Below are 21,108 nucleotides of genomic sequence, written 5' to 3'. Positions count from 1 at the left end.
CCTGAGATCCAGTACATATGTCGTCTGCATACATTGCTAAGTGCACCGAGCAACCATTTTTTAATGTCTGTGGCTAGCGTTCCGTCCAGACGGAACGATATACAAGTGGTAAAGTTCCGTCCAAACGGAAAAGCGCTGAGGGTTATCCTTCCGTCCAGACGGAAAACTTTGCGCCCTCTTTACATTGACGCGGTGAGAGCAGTCGGTCTTGATTTTGCACTCAACCGGCCAGTGCGCTACCGCTCACTAGAGCCAAGGCCGACGTATCCATCGCCAGAGTTCCGATCATCTGTAGTGCGTAATGATGATTACTAATAAACGGTTATTCTGGATAGTTAATAAGCAGAAGCGGTTCGTTCGGCTGGGTAAATATCAAGGAAGGCTGCTCTCGCTGCTTGTTGTTAAGCGGGCGTGGTCGAGGTAGCAGCTTGGAGTTCCGTTTGATGGAGTTAGAGTTAGACCGATCGCGTTTCTTGAGTTTTATTGGTTTTTACCCAACCGGTCAAACCGCTTCCGCTCATTAACTAGCCCGAGTTACATTTGATGAATAATCACTCTCAATGATTACAGATTATCGGCCGTCAAACGAACCGTCAACCGCTCGACCGCCAAGCTACGACAATCCACTTGTTCTCGGATCGTGACCAAGGGAACGCGCCCAAATTGTCCATTCTAATCTGTTGGAGGTGCCTCGATGGGCCGGCGATTGGCTGCAGAAGTCCGGCGGGTCTCGTCGGCGGCGTTTTTCGTCATTGGCAGTCACAGCTGCTCCGGACGTAGTGGCTGGCGTCGGAGTAAGGCGGGGCCAGTAGTACTTTGCCTTGAGTAGTCTTCGCCTTGATCGTCGCGGCCCGCTTCCAAAATTTTGTCCAGAAGGTCTGTGGGGATGGCAAGAAGATAAGTAGTTCTCGTACCGGGGTTGGATTTTTTCTTCACGAGAATGGAGTTTTTGAGTCGAAATGCTGGTAAGTTGCATTTGAAGGCACGGGACACGGCGACGTTGCGTCCTTCGAGGTAGTCAACCATGCGGCGTTAGTCGGAGTCGGCACGCTGCTGGGCGGCTAGGTCGTTCCTCGTCACGACTCCGAAGAACGATTCCGCCGGAGACTTGCTATGGTGGGTCGACGGGGGCGCGAGACAGGCAGTCGGTGTCTGAGTGTTTCCTGCGGGATTTAAATACGATTGTAAAGTCGAATTCTTTTTGTCGTAAGTTCAATCGCCCAAGACGGCAAGAGGGGTGCTGCAAATTGGCGAGCCAACACAGCGCATGGTGGTCGGCCACTACCTTAAATGGTCTGCCATACATGTATGACTGAAATTTTGTAATGGGCCATATAATAGGGAGGCACTCTTTCTCAGAGACTGAATAGTTTTTCTGTTCTTTCGACAGACGACGGCTGGCATAAACGATTACTTTTACGCAACCACTCTGCTTTTGGACGAGGACGGCACCCAAGCCTATATCACTAACCCGTGTGCATTTCCGTTTCGGTGTTTTCGTCGAAATGAGGGAGCACGGGCAGGCTTTGAAAGCGTTGTTGCAGCTCACAGAACGTTTCCTCTTGTGCGTTTCCCCAATTGAAAGGGGTGCTATCTTTCGTCAAGCACGTGAAGTCTCTGCAATGTGTGCGAAGTTTGGGACGAGAGAAAGAGAGAGAGAGAGAGAATCAACTTTTATTGAGCCCAATAAAGGCATTGGCTAGTGCACGCAGGAACCGGATAGTGTGGAACCCCCTTCACGGGTCCCGTATGCGTCTAGCAGTTCCTGGCCCCTGGCTGCTAGCGCGAGCTGGATCGTCAGGTCGGGGCTAGACAACAAGGTTTCCCCTCACTCTCGGGGGTCAGGTGTGGGAACAGAAGTGGACGGCGGGTGGATCGCCCTCGGCCAAGACGTGTGCCAGAGTGCCTACTCTGTTTTTGCAGGAAGGCCAAGTACTCTCGTACCTGTCAGGGTACATCTTGTTTAGGAGTCTAGGATGCGCTAGCGACCCCGCCTGTATCATTCGGATAATGGTCTGCTGGTTTGGGCTCAACTGCGGGTGAGACCAGGGGAACCTGCACCTGCGCTCTTGTACATTTCAGTTATTTCCCTGTACCTCGTGACGGGGCACAGCAGCGCCGGGTCGTCGTGCTCCCGGAAGGACAACTCTCGGGCGTGGTGGTCTGCCAGATCGTTTCCTTCCCCCTTCGTTTAAGCCGGCACCCACACGAGCTCCAAGGCTCGCCATGGGGACCTTTGCTTGGACAGTATCATAGGTGCTTCGGAGGACAAACTCACTTTTCAGAAGTTGGCGTACGCCTTCTTGGAGTCCGTGACTATAGTGTCGGCATTCGGATGTATTAGCGCAAAGGCCACGGCAACTTCCTCCGCTTCGACTGGTTAGGTCGTGCAGACCGATGCGCAGGTCACCATGGTGTTTATGGTGGTGACCACCGCCGTATCCTTGGTTCCGTACTTGGGAAGTTCCGCGTCCGCGTAGAGGACGTCGGGGTCCAATTTTTTGGTCCGACCGATCCTGTCCTGCCCTTATGATAGCCGTGCGCTTGGTCAGAATGTTCTCGACGTATCCGTACGCTCTGCGGCCGCAGTCTGTTTTGCGGAGGTTCTCGAGCACGCTTCCGTGGGACACATTGTCGAAGGCCCCCTTGAGGTCCAACGCAAGTATCCCGCGGGATGAGTGTCTCGTGGCCTTCTTGAACACCAGTTCGTTTAGCTGGAGGAGGAAGCCTTGGCTGCACAGGTGCTAGCGGAACCCGTAAATTGTAGCCGGCATCTGGTTCGTCTCGTCTTTGAGTCTCCGGAGAACCATGTGTTCCAGGACCTTGCCCACGCAAGACGTGAGCAAGATCGGGCGCATGTTATCGATTGTCAGTGGCTTTCCCGGCTTGGGAATAAACCTCACTTCTGCTTCCTTCCACTCCGCGGGTAGTTTCGAGCGTTCCCAGGCCAGGGTGATGTGGCTCAGGAGCTCGGCCCTCGCCACGTCGCTCATGTTGTTCAAGAGTTGGTAGGTAATGGCGTCTGTGCCGGGTGGGCTCTTGTTATTCTCGTCGATGGCCGTCAGTAGTTCTGTTGTGGTAAAGGGCTCGTCCAGCTCCGGATTTTCGGATCCACCGTATTCCTCCGGACGCGGAAACAGCCCACGCTCCGTCTTGAGATACTTCGCCTTCAGATTTTAGATGAGTCTCTTGCCGTCCCCGCTGCAGTCGTTGACGACGTTGGTGAGGTTTCGGTTCGTGGCCGCCCTACCGTTCAGCAGGTCGACCAGGTGTCGCAGGAGGTACTAGTTCTTGCGCGCGGACAGCGTGCCCTGCCGGCCGTTGCACGTGCTCATCCAGTTCTCCCGGCCCAGCTTCGTGGCGTACTCACAGATCGGCTTGTTCAGCGAGGCTTTGCGCTTGGACAGCTTTGTGGTCATTCTCTGCAGTTTAAACCTCCGCGTCAGGGCGTCTCGAGCTGCCCACATGTGTGCGAGCTTGGCGTCGACGAACGGCGTCTTTGCCATCGTGGCAACGGTCTGCGTGAACTTATCGAGCGCGGCCTTCTGTTCTCTTCCCACTCCGCGTATGCGTATTGGCTTCGACTACCCTCCTCGGCCTCGGCGGAAGATTCAGCCGCTTCTGCCGCGCACTTGCGCATGCGGTCCCAGTCGGTGATCCTCGCTTTGCGGAGTTCCGCTGCAACCTTTTATCCATGTTTAAAGCACGGACAGACGGTACACAAGAAGACAACACGAGCGCTTTCAATGAACTGCTTACTCAATAACAACGCACACACACATTTATATTCGATCGTTCATTCACAAAACACGCTCAAAGAGCATGAAGATCCCTTTTGTTTTATGAATTACCATCCCGCATGACCCTCGATCGTTGCATACGAAAATTTAGCTTCATTTTCCTGTAGTGTTATCGATGGCTGGTCGACACGCGTGTCTCCTGATTTCCGCATTTTGTAAGCTTCAACGATGGGTCTCATCTTTGTGCGCATATTCTCTTCTCGCACTCCTACAAGCTGTATGGCGCCTTTAGCAGACTTTAGAACGTAGTGCAAGATTCGAGTTCGGCGTTCCTTTCGTGGAATACGCCACATTAAAAATCATTGTACAGCAATACCGAAGGTTTACAAACCGTAGAAATGTTCCTAATGGCCTGGTCTGCTGCTTTTAGAAATATATGACTTCTTTACTGAAACAAAACGTACGCAAGAAACGCCTTTTGGTTTATCTACTTTTCACTAGGTGGCGCTAGCTACATAGAAAGCGAGTGTTTTATTTCTTGTTTTCAGAGTAGACGTGATGCGTTTCTGAAATTAGCAAACTAGGCCGTTAGGAACATTTTACCGAATCTTTAATATTTTTATTTGAGCACGATGGTTTTTAGGCTGGGGGTCATAAAATGGTAAGCCCCATAGGGGTGTAACCAGTCAGTTCATAAAAGTGACCTACCACTTGCGGTTCTTGTGTAATAGGGGCTGAAAGAGGGATTGTATTTCCATAAAGTCCCTCCATATATTCTGGTGAGTCCCCTTTAAAGTGACTTCGAAGTAGCGATACCGGCTCAGCACGTATAAAGAGAGTGCCTTAGGGGTCATTAACCCCCTATAGCTGTTCGGTAATATTGTAACAAGTTTTATTGCCATAAGTCATGTTACAATATTACGGAAACGTTGTGTTATGCTTGCAAGCTTAGCGCAAATACCTGCAATTATTCATTTTTGTGTAAGGACTAATCGCTGAAATATTGTAGTCAATCTCTTTTTTCCGATAAAACAGCATTCTTTCAGTTAACAAAAGAATCATTATTAATTAGTTATTAGTTTAGTTTAGTCATTTAAATTACCGTACCAACAACCTGCGAAAGCATGCCGTCAAGTTACGTAATAATCGACGCTGTTTCTAAACATGTACCTAACGAATTTGACACCAATGATCTATCGCTTGATACAGCGCTTCAAACAGGACTGATTTATTACAACCAATTGTTCGCTTTCTGTAATGCATTACTTTACTGGTGTGGGAGATACGAGGGGATGAAAGAGTGCAGCGCAATGGGTATTTCATAAACTGACTCTAGGCATTACACGGTTAGTGCTACCGAAAGCCTTGCTGATATGAATGCACACTAGCAAGAGTTAGGAATTTTTATCCGAAGTTGTAAGGAAATATTTTTTTTGACGAATTTCAGCAAGTTTTGTCGACTGGCGGTTAACGGAAGGGTGTCGGCTCTGCGTAATGATTAATTGGAATTGCGTGGGTAAAATGAGTTCATTACGAAATAAATGAAGGGCCGCATTTGTTAGATTTTCCTTACGAATACAGAAGTCCACTACCCTAGAAGCGAAATGATGGAGGGTTCGGACTGCTGTTCCACGCATTGACACTGCCAGCACGTAAACAGAGACACTAAAACTCATTCAACATGTTTCGAAAGGTTTCAATAACAAAACCTTTCTTATATTTGCTATTTATGGTGTGTTCCAATTCCGAAATTATTTGTTCTGTAGGATGCGAGTGTTCAAAGCTACTAGTTCGAGGATTCCTTAAAAGGCTTAATTGCTGTGTGGAGCCCTCGTAGGTTAGGCGCTAAGCAACTACTGAGACATTGTTACAAATTCAACTTGCGTTCCAGCATCTGTGAATATTGAAGTCACAAAAATAACTGTCAGCACTATCACGAGTGATCATCCGCATTATGCACAAAGTAATCGAACGTTTCACGACATAAATAGCCAAAAAGAGCGGAAATTTCTTTTGGGATCACGGTAAACGACACCTGTAGAAAGAATGCCTGTGCCGCAGAAGGCATTGCGCCTTACTACGTCGTTAGTTAAGAAAAGCTGCAGAGGAGAATAATCGAAAGCATTTGAAATTGTAACACTATTCCCTGAAAAATTTCTGCCATGCACACCATGCACACAGAATCAGCAAGTTGAAACTGATTCATGATTAAATTCTAGCTGCACAGCGGGATGAAGACAAGAGAGGGCACAAACGCAGTATCATCCCAGGGCAGCCAAGCGCTGCTTTGCTTCTCCTTGTCGCACTCTAAGGTTATTAAGAATGACATAGCCTTCTCTGTGACCCGATCTTCGTTACTCAAATCTTGCACCCATGGCGTCCGAGAGAGCATTAACCGGACAGCTCGACAGGTAAATGACATCCGGATATTTACGACATGTAATTGAAGCGGCGTGCACAAAACTGGCCCCTTTGGAAAAAGCAGGGAAGCCACGGTCACGTGATAAATCTGGTGACGGACATAGGAAAAAAACAGCCGTGACACTGTACGCGCACACACTTAATTGATTGATTGATTATTGGGTTGCACGTGCTGACTTAACCCAGGCGATGAGGCGCGCCGTGGTGGAGGGCTCCGGATTAATTTTGACCACATAGGGATATTTAACGTGCGCCGAAATCTGGTACACAAGGGCGTTTTTGCTTTACGCCTCCATCAGAAAAGCGGCCGCCGCGGCCGGGAATCGAACCTGCGTCCTTGAGCACGTGCACAAACTGTCTTATGTACTAACAAACAGTGGAGCGCAATACGGGATCAGGGCGGTTTTCACGCCACCAAATACATGTATAAGAGGTGTGGCCAAGTTCAGTCCAGGATAGAAGGAAATGGGGCTGATAACCCGTACCGGTGCATCATACAACACGCTTCGCACTATGTACTATGTCGAGTAGGAGCTGTATATACACCATTTTCCATAAGCAGCCGGGAAAGGAGGAAAATACTCTCAAACCAGTTCTCTCGGCGGCCGACCAGTGTTGCCTGTGCGCGCTGGGCTGCTAACATCGCTCGGCGCGGTATGCTCCGCTGCGTATACAGGGGGTATTTCGCACCGAGTGCTTAGTTTTTGCGGAACTTTCAACTGTTTTAGCCAATGCTGCGATGCCGTTCAAGGCGCAAACATCACTTGGTCAGCACTGAGCGCCGGTGAGTTATTGAACAACCAGAGAAAGCGAGAAACAGTCGCTGACAGCACGCATGTGCACGACACTGCCTGCAGAAAATGCAGTGCGGTTGCGGCGTGTTTTTGCTGCATCGCTTCCCAACACACACCGAGTTGAGATATTGGTGGGTGCCGCTGATAAATCGCAACGACTTTGTACCAACGACCAACTCCAGGGTTTGTTGGGTGCACTTGGACGGCAAGCAGATGGAGAAAAATCCATTTATCACACGCAAAGCTGCGACAGTGAACGGAACCCACCGAAATGTCAGAAGCAACTTTATCCTTTACAATACGGCATTGATTGATTGATTGAGTGATTAATTGATTCATTATGGTGTTTAACTCCCCGACGCTTCATGGGTGATGAGGCGCGCAGTAGTGGAGGGCTCCGGGTTAATTTTGACCACCTGGGGATCTTTCACGAGCGCCGATACAATACAACAATACAATAACTTCTGGTTCCTTGTAGTCAATTTAAAATACCATATATTGCTTGGTCATTACAGCCGATTGGCATTAAACAATACCCTTTTCATCTAATCTAACCTTTAAAATCACGGCGTTTTGTTTACTTTTTTTCAGGCCAACGCATTACACTGCCAAACGAAATGAAAGGATAACTTTCTCCATCGCACACTGCTGGTCGATAGTAGGATAAGCAGGCAGCCCAATGTGGAAACGCAGCTCGAGGTACGCGTGAACGCTGCATTTGGAAAATATCTCAACCTGTTTACAACGCAGTCAAAGGAAAAGCTTCAAATCCTTTTGCGTTGTCACGGAATCTAATTACAATTACAAAACAGTTACTGCTGGTCGCGTAAAGCATTTGTGGTGCAAGCAGCGGTTTCACAAAGGTGGGCTCCGAGCGACAGGCCACATGCGCTGCGCAGAGTTAGGTCAATCATAATCACGATCACGATCAACAAGAATTAACTCGCCGGAACGTCGACCCTTCTGCTCAACCTTCGAATAGTAATTTGACTGGTTGTGCGGTCGTGTTATTTTTCCGCCCAGGTAATTTCGTTTCGTCAGTAACAGTCATAAGTCTAGTTAATAAAGATTATATTACATTGCAATGTCAACAGCGTAGCAATCGCCTCGTCGAAAGTCCATCGCGAGCACGGATCACCGTGACCGACATGCTGTGCGCGCTTCGCATTCGACGTCCGCGCTTCCGTAAACATGACTCATCGGTGAACATAACGAGCACGGTGGCATTGAAAACACGTATTTACTCCCCGATATCGATTTCTATGTCAGTCGGTGCCATACCGGTACGTTTGCATCGCGGAACTGCGGAGCACCACCGGCACCACCACCACACATGCTACTGCTGCTCGCAACAGGCGGGATCGGAATTTTCCGCTCTGGCAGCAAATGAAGACCTAAAATCCGTACGCAGATGATGAAAACAAAACAGAACACACACACACACAAGCACTGCAACCTCTAACTTAACGCTAAACCACTACGGTTCACTTGGTAATGCACGGGTACCGAGCAGACGCACGGAAAGAACGGCGCACTTAACAGCCCAGCGCGGAAGTTTCGGCGGTCGCTTCATAGACGGCGCTAGCGTCCGGTCAGAAAAAGCAAATGGCGGCGCCCACCTCTAGCAAGGAAAATGGTGTATATGTTGCCTCTCACGTGTGAGAAGACGTATGTAGGCCAAAGCGGAGGCAGCGTGGACAAGATGCTCCGGGAACATCAGCTGACCCAGGGTAGCGACTCGCCGTCACACCTTTTAAAGCACTGCCGGAAATGCAGATAAGGCCGTGGACGCACGTGACAACCAGCGTTTCCGGTTGCTGCTATTTTGTGAAGAGAGACGAGTTAGTTAAACAGGGAATTTATAGAAGCCTTCCACATTAAAAGACTAGGCGACGCATGCGTGAGTCAGCCGTTCATTGTGCTTACCCAAAAGGAGTACTCCTCTCTAAGCAGCACCTGCTGTTGAAAATACAACAGCCCTGATAACCGAAATGTTCCAGATCATAGGGCCTTTTGATCGTCCTTCCTCTTATCCCATAAGAAGTTCGGACTTGTGTGGTGAGCAGGAAAGCCCGCACGTCCTTGCGTAGTCACTCACAGCATCAGCGGCCAGCTGGAGACGGTCCTGCATCTCGCCTACCGAACCCTTGCCTGTCCACACTGTAATATCATCGGCATATAAGCCGTGGTGCAGATCCGGGATGGCCCCCAGGATGGTAGGTAGGCCTATAAGGGCTATGTTAAAAAGTAGGGGAGATAAAACCGCTCCTTGTGGTGTGCCTCTGCTACCCACGTCAATGGGACCGGAGGACAAGTCACCAAGCCTGAGGATGGCTTTTCTATTTGATAAAAAATCTCGGACGTAATTGTAAGTCCGTGTACCGCAGTCAAGGCTGTTCAGGTTGGTCAGAATCGCTTGGTGAGTGACGTTATCGAAAGCCCCTTTCAGGTCCAAGGCCAGGATGGCTTTCGGAGTGTGGCGGTTGGCTTGGCCCATTACATCTTCTTTTATCTGCAGGAGGATGTCCTGGGTTGAAAGGTGACGGCGGAAACCAAACATGGTTGATGGCATCTTGTTTGTTTCTTCCAGGTAGGATTGAAGTCTTTCGAGGATGATATGCTCGAGTAGCTTCCCCACACAAGAGGTGAGGGAGATCGGGCGGAGGTTTTCGATATCTGGTTTTTTCCCCGTTTTCGGAATTAAATGGACCTCGGCCGTCTTCCACTCCGCGGGGAGGGTACCGTCCCTCCAACAAGTATTCATAAATGCCGTTAGCGCAATCACCGAGGACGTATCAAGATTCGCCAATGCCTTGTTTGTTATTTGATCTGGTCCGGGAGTGGTGTTCCTGCGAATTTTTGCAAGTGCTGCCTTGACCTCGAAGATTTGAATGTCGTTGTCCAAATTGGGGTTGGGCTGTCCTGTGTAGTTCGGGAAGGGTGGAGTGGAAGATTTTGGTGTATATCTTGTTTGAAGTTCTTGAAGGAGGTCGTCCTGCGTACCGGGGAACGAGTGCATAACAGTGGCCATTACTCTGGCGGACTCACCCTTGCTTTTTGTCGGGTCTATAAGGTACCTCAACAACCTCCATGTCTTGGAGGTACTGAGAGTCCCCCTTAACTCGTCACAGAGTGAGAGCCAATTTTCTCGACTGAGCTGCTCTGCGTACCGGGCCGCTTCTTCAGTAAGCAAGGCGATGCGTCTCTTTAATTTCCGGTTATGTCGCTGTCGCTTCCAACGACGAATGAGACTCCTCCGGGCCTCCCACATGTGGAGTAGCCTGGGATCGACGTGCGGTATTTGCGTCGTGAGGTGAACCTTCTTCGTCGTGGCTTTAATGTCCGCCCTGACTTCGCTGGCCCATTCCTCTATACTTTCAATTTCTTTCGGAGACTGAGTCCGAACTTCTTATGGTCGGGAAGAGAAGAAGGAAAAAAGTCCAAGATCCCGGCATCCAGATCACCCTGGACGGCCATACCATCCTACCGTCACCTCACATCAAAGTCCTCGGTATGACTTTTCAAGAGGACTGCTCAAACACCATTCTTCTTAACCGGCTCAATCACACAACGGGACAAATTACCCACATGCTCCGAAGAATAACCACCAAAGCGAGGGGACTGAAGGAGGCGGACACCCTTCGTCTGGTAGAGGCCTTCGTCATCTCACGCATTACCTACGCCATTCCCTATGCTATATTAAGCAAGGGCGACTTGGCCAAGATTGACACCATGATCCGGAAAGCCTATAAGCATGCTCTGAGGATCCCTATTAGTACCTCGACCGACAGGCTTCTGAAATTGGGCCTACATAACACGGCCGCCGAACTAGTCGAGGCCCACCTCGCCAGCCAGCGTCTGCGACTAAGCACGACGCCATGCGGGAGGAGTCTCCTCACCAGACTGGGAATGACGTCCCCCGAAGAAAGATCCCAGCAAGTACGCGACGTACCTCCAAAAATAAGAATAAACATTGACGTTGCACCTATACCCCGCAAAATGGACCCTACTCACCACGCCGGGAGAAGAGAATCAAGAGCGCGCACTCTCGACAAACAACACAGGGACCGAGACCGCACGGTTTACACCGACGCCGCCGACTACGCCAGAAGGGGAGCCATGACCGCCGTGGTTACTTCAACAGAGAACCACCTCACCAGCATCACCTTGCCCTTCACAACCACTACCCAGGCAGAGGAAGCGGCCATTGCTCTGGCCATCTCCCAGACAAATGCGGATACCGTTATTACGGACTCGCAACAGGCTTGCCGAAACTTCCTTCGTGGTAGAATTTCCAAAACGGCTCTGAACATCCTGCTGCAAAAGCCACCCGAAAGAAAAGTAAAGATTATTTGGACGCCAGCCCACTCAACCCTCAAGGGCAACACGACCGCCCATGACATCGCCCGAGATCTATCCCGCCAGGCGACACGAGGGTGTAGGTTAGAGACTGCGTGTCCTTTGGTTACGTATCAGGACATAACGGGGTACTATAAGTGCCAAAGAATGATCTATCCCCCCGGTCATGCATCCCTAACCAAAGAGCAGGAGCACTGCCTCCGGCTCCTCCAAACAAATACGTTTCCTCATCCGTCAAAACTTCACTTGCTCCATCCCACTCAGTACTTCCAGCTGTGCAAATTTTGCGCTTCCCCGGGCACCCTGTACCATATGGTATGGGAGTGTTCGGCAAACCCCAAAATTCCAAGAATCGCGCACCCTTCCCGTGAGCAGTGGGAGAAGGAGCTGTCCAGCTCCGGTCTCGATTCCCAGCTTAGGCTGGTGGAAAGGGCCGTAGCGGCAGGGGTCTCCAATGGAGTCCTGGAATGAGGGCCCCACACCACATTACGATGCTCCCAATAAAGTTTATCCTCCTCCTCCTCCTCTTATCCCCCCCCCCCTCCGCATTTTCAGTTTTCATCAAGACTTCTGTGCTTCCGATTAACTTGCGGGCGGTACCCAATGAAGAGCTTTATCAACACCAATATATATTTACGTTTTCAATAAAATATTTAGTTGTAAGATTGCACTCGTTTGTGCCATCTCTTGCCTTCGTGCAATTGGGCATGTGCAGTTTAATGATGCATGCACACCGAAGGGTATAAACTTGAAGTTCTCTTTGTGGGCACGAGAACACGCTTCGCTTCTGAAACAGACGTACAAAAAACAGGCAGCGCCGTTACTCTTACGTTAACATTCTTCTTGAGACGGCGACGGAAGTCTTCGTTAAACACTTCGCTCGGATCGATGCTCCAGTACCTGACGCGCCGAAGAATAAAGGATAGGTTGGAGCCAGGGCCGGTGCCGACTTCAAGCACCCGTAGTTGCCCGCGTGCACGGAGCGTGGAATCGTGGGACTCGGCTCCATTGAGCGGGGCCATTGCAGCGCTTCGCACAGGGGCGAAGCGTACCTTCGAAACCCTTGTCCAAGCTTGTACACAAGAAAAAAGAACGTCTCACCTACTTTGAAACTCACACTTATAGGCTCAAATAACACCAGGCCAACAATGGCGACGCAAAAGAGGAAAGTTTTATTCAAAGCTGAGCCAGAGAGACTTTTCATAACACGTGTAGGCGAGCGGCCTCCGTAGGCAATGACAAATGACTTGTGAGACAGGGGGCTTCTGGAATCCACGAAACTTTGCAATATACTCAGGGCATAGGTGAACGCGCTGTTCATCTAGCTCGGGCAGAGTTACCAATGAAGCGCACGAATATTGGTTCACTCGAAACCAATTACTGAGAAAACGTTTCCGGTTGCGAGACATTTTCTGGGTTTTTTGAAGTCAAAGTAGGAATGTCAAACTTCAGTTACTCAGTTCTGGTTTTGCCATCAAACTGTCCAATACCCATGCACGTCGTATCCGTAGCTAGCTACGCATAAAGTTGTGACAGGAAGAAAGACGAGACACCCACGATCATGCACTTTAGTGAAGCATGAACTTACGCTAAGTGCGTTTGTGACGCTACGTGGAGACAAAGAAATACAGATTCATGAACTGCCTGGATCGTACTGTATCCGATTTGATTTCGCCTGAAAGTATAGGATAGGATGCTTTGCATGCCTATGAAACGAAAGGTCATGCGGTGACAGAAACTAGGCATCAGCCGTCAAGGAGGGAAGTGTGTGAAAATGTGCCGGAAACTCTGTATGCCGCAGCCCGCATGTGAGATATATTTACATACGAACAGTCTAATAGCCGTCTTCGGAACACGTGGGCGATGCCGCATCCAAAAGCAATAAGTAACAGGGTACCGACACATTAAATGCTATCTAGAGTAAAGCACCTGAAAGGCAAAAAAGGCAAAGTAGATACTTTTTTTAAGTTTGAAACTTCGTGCCTTTCTCAGCTATTTTTGGGTGGCAAACCGTGCTCTTTTCCGTCGTACCGATCAGACACGTTGCGAGCGCCTTCTAATACACAACAATAGGACTGTTCCGATGATGCTGAACAATAGTGAAACCATACTCAACATCCGAAATGGGGAACACGGTTTATCTACTTGACTTACCCATGAAAGGCCCTTATGAAAACGTTTATTGTCTTGTAACTCACATTCAACTGGCCACCAAATTCCCGGAGGTAGTACCAGGGAAGTTTCCTTTGAATTGCCTCTGAATTGAGAACCGACCACTGCTTTTCAATAGACTGTTAATGTACTTCCTGCGAATTGCCTCTGACTGTACTTCCTTTGAATGGCGTTCGAATGTACTTCCTGCGAATTCCCTCCGAATTGAGAATTCGCCACTGCTTTTTCATAGACTTTGAATGCAGTTCCTTTAAATGGCCTCTGAATATACTATCAGCTCTAACACCAGATCAAACAGATAGGGCACGCAATACAACATGAAGCTTTTCAGTTTAATGCTGTATTCTGGGCACTATCTATTCCTTCTGGGGCTTTGGGCGACGCGAGACCAGGCGAGCTGGGTCACCATTGTCTTCTGGCGTTCCAACTACATTTGGGTTGTTACGAGTAATGTTTGCGGCTACACTAGACTCAATTCATGTTCCAACACACAGTTTTTACTTGTACATGCAGTAACTTTAATGGATAATCTGAATCCTCATCGAAATCTTGCAAGTTTCGGCCAAAATGGGAATTTTGGTCCGTACAAGGTGCCCAAAACCTCCAGATCAGGCAAGCACACCAGGAAAAACGTTTACGCAAGCGCACGTGAGCAAACAGAAGAGTCAGTGTCCTCGGCAGCGCAATTACTTTAATTTAAAAGCTGGCCTCATGCCAACATAGTTGAGAGGCTCCTGTTGATATCCCACTGGGAACGGCTGAAGGCCGTTCATGTGTACGCCGCACAAAAAAAGAGAAGAAAAAAAGCAGTGGTAATCACAAAGTGAAAAACAGTGGAGCAATTTTTCACGAGACTGGTGAGGAACATACTAATGCCAAAGAACTTGCAAGGGTGCCTTACCTTTCTCCTGCTTACAGATATTAAGAGAAGCATTGGAACACCAGCCCAACAGAGACGTGTATGGGACAGACACAGAAGTAGTGAAGAAAAAAATAGTTTTGAATGAAATAGCGAAGAAGTGACGACATTGTAATGGAGATATTTCCTGCTTCTAGAATGGCATGCCACTGCAGGCATAAAGTTCTGTAAAATGTTCTCATTAAAATCACTAAGCGTGCCACGTCAGCTAGAGTCATCTATGTCTATATTCGGGTACAACTTAAGAACGGCAACGATGATGATTGATGATGATGATTGCTATTGGTTTACCCTTTGAAGCGGGGTGATCACATGTCATCTTACCAAGAAGGACTAATATACCCATGTTTTACACTGTCGGTTTAATACTAGCGCTGCTTAGGGCAGACACAAAAAGGCACAAAATACTTTTTTTTCCTGTTACAGGTGGTAACTGTCCTAGGCAATATTTCCCTCTCTGCTCTTCGTCCACCAGCATTCTAATCTTCTTTTGTCCCCTCGACAGCTGTGCCTCATCACCGCAGCCGGATGTTACTCCGCGCGGCGCAAGTAGTGCATTACAGGAAATATGTTAAACATGGCACGAGCTGTTTCCGCGATTTATCGGACTTCATAAGCTTATAAACTACTGCAGCGACGACAAGCAAGCTACCTGAGAAAACGCAGACGATATCACGCATTCATAGGAATCTCCTTCCAAAACACGCGCGTCTGTTGATATCCAGGTCCGTCACTTCGGCGGAGTGATACCGTACATGAGCTATTACCTTGTTTCCGAGTATAGCCACTTACACAACCACAAGCAATAACAAAGTCCATTGCATTGTTTTTATGTAGTGCAATGTTATTATTAAAATGAAACGTCCTCTTAAGTTTTATTGGGGTTGGTTACAGTTTGCGCATCATGGCACTAAGTCTCAGTATTCTCCGCTGGGCTTTGGCTCAAGTATGCCATAGGGCCCTTGCAATGTTGTCTTTGCCAGAGGAAATTGATTACGTGAAATACCCTTTTAAACACTAATTCATCAATGAGGCCACCAGCATTTTCTTGAAACCAACATTGATGTGAGGTATAGGGGCCCAATCTTTAAATACAAAATACCATGTTGTTGAGACCTGTTACTCGTATTTCGAAGCCTGCGGAAAAGGAAGGAAACTAGGAATGATGCTTGTGTCACTGAGAAGGTCATGGTGTGAATTTCTACTGGGGTCAGATTAAAATTACAGACACTGAAAACCTAAATATTTTGGAACTGAGTGATAAATGCGGCTGAATAATAGATCCGGCAACCAATATAGAGAAGGTACAGAGTCTGGTGCCCTACAATGAATGAATGAATGACTTTATTTCTCGTAAAAGCTAAAAAAAATCACGCCATATCCACGGAATGAATGATGATAAGTGGGGCGAAGCTCGACAGGGGGAGATCATCGGTAACCGTAACTCTCCCGTGAAAGTTCGCCCATTACATCATTAAGAAAGACGTAAGACTGTGTGCGTACATTGTACAAATCAACTTTTATTTTCGGAGTCAATGCTCCCAGGCCCAGACCTGGTGAAAGACCCCGCGCCATCGAGGACTACCCCGCAGCTCCACCACAATTTGTCACGTAGGATGGGACACAGCGGTAAAGAAAGAACTTTTATTTAGGGCGAACTTCTGCCCGAACAAGACGAGAGGAAACGAGCAAAGGTCCTTGCGTCTCGTTCGATCTCCGAGAACGACTGCCTGCGTTCGTGGCGTGATCTCCCCCTCGCAGTTCACGTGCGCTCGCGCCTCCGTTGGCGAACACAGACAAGCTCGCGCTCCCGGTGCCGAGTTTGCGCTGCCGGTTGCAGCCGGTTCTTGCGCGTGCAACGCGGCCCACTTTGCGACATCCACGAAAGCATGCGACGGTCACGTACCACGAGATACAAGGGATGGACAGACCCATGGCTTTAGGAGCTTCGCGCCTAAAACAGTACGATGGACGATTTGGGTAAAAGTTGCTCGCAGGCAACTTGACCAGCCCAAACGCCCGGTAGACACACAGGGCAGCAAGACAGCGTGACGAGAATAAATAAATAAATAAATGACAAATCATAAAAGAAAAAGAGAAGTAAAAATAAAAATACAAACAACAAATCACCAGTACAATGTAATCAAAACAAATTGACATCTTTCTCACCAGAGAAATAAAATACAAAGAAGAATCACCAGTATAATGTGGTTAGAAAATTTACACCTTCGTCACCGCATAGCAACACGAAAAACGTGAGAGAAATAAGATTTCAAAAAATACCAAGGAAGAAATACAATCACAGATGAAGTATACATCGCTGCTGAAGGTAAAATGCCAGTAGGTTTGATTGGGATCCAGGATTTACGTTTTGATCAATAAGATAATTTAACAAGGTTGGTAATCTGTGGCGTAGCATTTTGTACTCCGTAGATAGTTCTTGATTGCGGTATTTGCCAGAAATCAGGAGATGGTGTGTTGTAGCAAATATTATGACGCTCCAGAGAAGCTATATTACAAACATAATTTAGATTATTCTTTTGTTCCCTATTGTACAGTAATGCCAAACTATAAAAAAAAATAAGTGTACAAGTTTTAATTTGCTGAGATCACTGAAAAGTTGTTCTGTAGGAAAATCGTACGGCTTAGTGCAAATTATTCGAATTGCCATTTATTCGAATTACAAACGCTTATATGTCCCGCACCACAGTTAACAAAGTGCATTTTTATACATTTTATATTTACCTATTTATAAACAAGAGAATATATATTTGAACTTTTTTTTACTAGAATGAAATTCATAGGTAGTTGAGAGATTCCTGCTTCCAATGATCAGTAAATTCTATAGACAGTTTATTTCCTGTATTCAACTGCATGGAGAACAAGAGGGCATCAAGAAGGCAAACGCGGACGAAAATAAAAGCTGCTGCCACCATCTTCCGGCATGGCTGGGGCATAAACAGTGCGCGTCAGGGATGGAAAACCTCTTCTAGGTCATTATGTACGGTAACTGTCACCTAACCATCAACCCCCAGCTAAAGAAACAGGTGCATTCAATTAAAATGTAACGCGTTGACAGCTCATGAAAGCTGAATACTCTGCAGTTTATAAATGTTCTACTGCCTAGCCATGTACAGTTGTAAATTACCTGTAGGGCAAATTTCTACTCACTGCCAAAACGAAGGGAAAGTTAGGAAATAATGTTAAGAATTTTGAGAACAACAACGACTTTATCGAATATGTGGCCATTCCGCAAGGTAAAGGTGTTAAAGAAGTTTCTGCAGTTATACCTGGATACAACAAAGTTGACGAAAAATAGCAATTTTTCGTTACATGGTGGTTCTCGCTCCATGCAGGTTTCGAGTTAAGACTCGCGTGATGAAACAGAGACAAAAGCAAACTGCTAGACATCAGTGATGGTGAACTCACCCTTAAAGGGTTTATTTCACAGTGAAAAGCTGCGTGGTTTGCCCCTGCTGCTTTCCCACGAACTTAGCGACTACAGGGCACTCCAAAGACGCAAAGTCACTTATCCCCGTATTCCCAAACGTAACTTAAGCGTTACTTTTGCCATTTGACACTTCTCCTTGCCTTACCCGTTTCAAGGACGAAACGTTTGCTGAAAGGGCCCCTTTGGCGAACTCGATGCTCTTTACCCCACTCTAGTGAAGGGGGTGCTAGCGGGGGTACTGCACCTGGCGGCGACATTCTTCTTTTTCGCCGGCAGAGAGGGCATTTAAAATTGCGAGCTTGTCTTGAAAAGGCAAAACATCTCGTTTTGTGGCAGCAAAACGCATCACCACCGAACCGACACCACACATGGCAGTGAAGAGGCGCGACTACACGCCGACAGGCAAGCCTAGCACCTCTTTGATACCGCACTCCCACTGGAAACGCACGGTAGTTTGTATTGCGGTCGCAGCTCGCTAAATTCTTGCATTTCTCCAGCCGATTTTTCCGAAAAAGTGCCAAAACAATGGCTTATCAGCGTAGCGAATTCGTTATATCACGGTTAGCTGTCGCTACGCCTGCGTTACATAAATGTCGCAAACACATGGGTTTCAATGGGGATGTCCATGGGGAATTAAAAAACTTCGTTAAATCCAGAAATTCTTCACATAGAGGCTCGTCAAATCTAGGTTTGACTGTACTTCTCTTTTAGAACTTACTGAGTATAACAAAGTAGGTGAGGCAAACATAGAAGCAAAAACAAACAATCACGTAGGTCAGGCGCAAACGTAAAGGTTTGTTTCGACTTGCTAATCGAAGACGTCGAAGTCAATGGCTCTCTAACCCACCTTCCTCGTCGCGTGGTGGCATTACAAACCAGTTACTCAATGATGGGTGCAGAGTCCGCGGACGTAGCCAGAAACCCAACGTTTGTTTACTTCCAGCATTGCAAATGGCGACGAGCCACTGCAGGCAGCGACTTGCTGTGCACGTCAGTGCGTTCAGTGTACATATATTTATTTATTTATTTATTTATTTATTTATTTATTTATTTATTTATTTATTTATTTATTTATTTATTTATTTGACATACCCTCAATCGCTTTCGCATTGTAGAGGGGAGTGGGTAAAAGAAAATACAGTTGACACAAATGCGGCAAAAACATACAACAAAAATCGTGACTGACTTTGTCAACGATTTGATGACAGTATTCAAAAGTAAACCAACAGAAACAACAAAACACAGCAAAAACCCCGGACACGCAAAAGTATCGAAAACCCGACAATTAATCAATCATGCGGCATCATCGCCCAAAAAGAAGGCACATAAAGTTTGTCGAAACAGAGAAAAGTCCGATATCTGGGCGATGTCACGGGGAAGATGATTCCAATCTTTGGAAGTATTTGGAACAAATGAATAAAAAAGGCATTCGTGCGACATTGTGTTAGCGCAACTTTATGTTGATGATCTACACGAGAAGAGCGGTAGGCAGGCATCAAAATAAGTTCGTTTTTAATGGAAGCATGATTATAAATCTTAAAAAAGAGGCTAAGGCGAAAAACCTTCCGACGAAGAGATAAACAAGGTAAAGATAGTGTGGACTTCATGGATGTGACACTAGCAGTGCGGTTGAAATTAGAGAGGATAAAGCGACAGGCGTTATTTTGTACTATTTCAATTGTTTGCTGGAGATCAGCGTAACTGGGATCCCATATGGCCGCGGCGTACTCAAGTTTTGGACGTACTAGTGTTTTATAAAAAAGCAATTTTAAAGAAACAGGGGCTTTACTGAAATTCCTCCGCAGGTAACCAAGCATTCGGTTTGCGCTACAAGTTATTGTCTCAATGTGGAGGTTCCATGATAATGTAGAAGTTATGTGTACGCCAAGATAACGGTAAGACGTTACGTTTTCTAAGTTAATGTCCTGTAGTTTATATCTATATATTGGGGGATCCTCATTCTGGCGTGAGACGTGCATTACCTTACATTTATCTGAATTTAATTTCATCTTCCAATTTTCGCACCAAGACGTAATGTTATTTAAATCTTGTTGCAGTATAAATCTGTCGTGATCATTATGAATTTCGCGATAAATAACGCAGTCGTCTGCGTATTACTGTACACGGGAAGAAACACAGCTGGGCAAATCATTAATATAAATGAGAAACAGTAAAGGGCCCAATACTGAACCTTGCGGTACACCAGATGTTACTTGTGTTAGCGGCGAGTCGTGATCATTAATCGAGACATACTGTTCACGGTCAGCAAGAAAGCATTCTACCCATGTTAATATTTTGTCGTCAAGGTTTATTCTACGGAGTTTTAACATCAGTAATGCGTGGTCAACTTTGTCAAACGCCTTCCGGAAGTCAAGAAAAATGCAATCTGCCTTGGAACCTTTATCTAATATGTTGTGCAAGGAATGAGTGAAAAGGACTAACTGAGTTTCACAGGAGAATGTTCGACGAAAACCATGTTGATCGGTAGAAAAAAACGAGTTCGATTCAAGGAAATTAAAAATGTGAGTGTAAAGTACAGTCTTTGTCAAAATTTTGTGGGCCACGGGAACCGTGGCAGGAGCAGGCGCGCGGTCGAGCAGGGGCGCTGCACTTGCCGCTGTTGGCTGGTTGCGCGGCTAAAGAGAGTGAGGGGAACTTTCGCGCTTCCTTTCGAAGTGTATGGCTGGCGCGATAAGTGCAGCGGGGTTGGCTTCTCAGAGCAGGCGCACTTCGCTTCAGCGCACGTACTTTGGGCAGCACTTGTCGCGCCGGGAACACTACAAAAGTAAGAGCAAAAGTTCCCCTCGCTCTCTTTAGCCGCGCAACCAGCCGACAGTGGCAAGCGCAGCGCCACTGCACGGCCGCGCGCCTGCTCCGGCCACGGTCACCGTGGCCCACAAAATTTTGACAAAGACTGTACATGCTCCATAATTTTGCATGGTATACAGGTCAGTGAAATTGGTCGATAGTTGTGTGGATAGTGTCTATTACCGGCCTTATACTGCGGAACTACTTTGCCTATTTTCCATTGTAATGGTAAGATGCCGTGTTGAAGTGACTGCTCAAATAACTTCGTTAAAAAAAGGGAAGAGTACACTTTAGTCTTCTTAAGGAATTTAGAATTTATATTATCGATGCCGCAGGACGAAGATTTTTTCAACGACTCGATAATTTTCATAATACCACAGGGCTCAAAAACAATAGGAAACATAACGGGAAAGTCATATTCAAGAACATTTCTAACATCGTGAA

The sequence above is a fragment of the Haemaphysalis longicornis genome, unplaced genomic scaffold, assembly GCF_048455015.1.
Source record: "Haemaphysalis longicornis isolate Haplotype H1 unplaced genomic scaffold, Haemaphysalis longicornis Haplotype H1 scaffold_4, whole genome shotgun sequence".
NCBI lineage: Eukaryota > Metazoa > Arthropoda > Arachnida > Ixodida > Ixodidae > Haemaphysalis > Haemaphysalis longicornis.
This window is presented reverse-complemented; position numbering follows the sequence as displayed.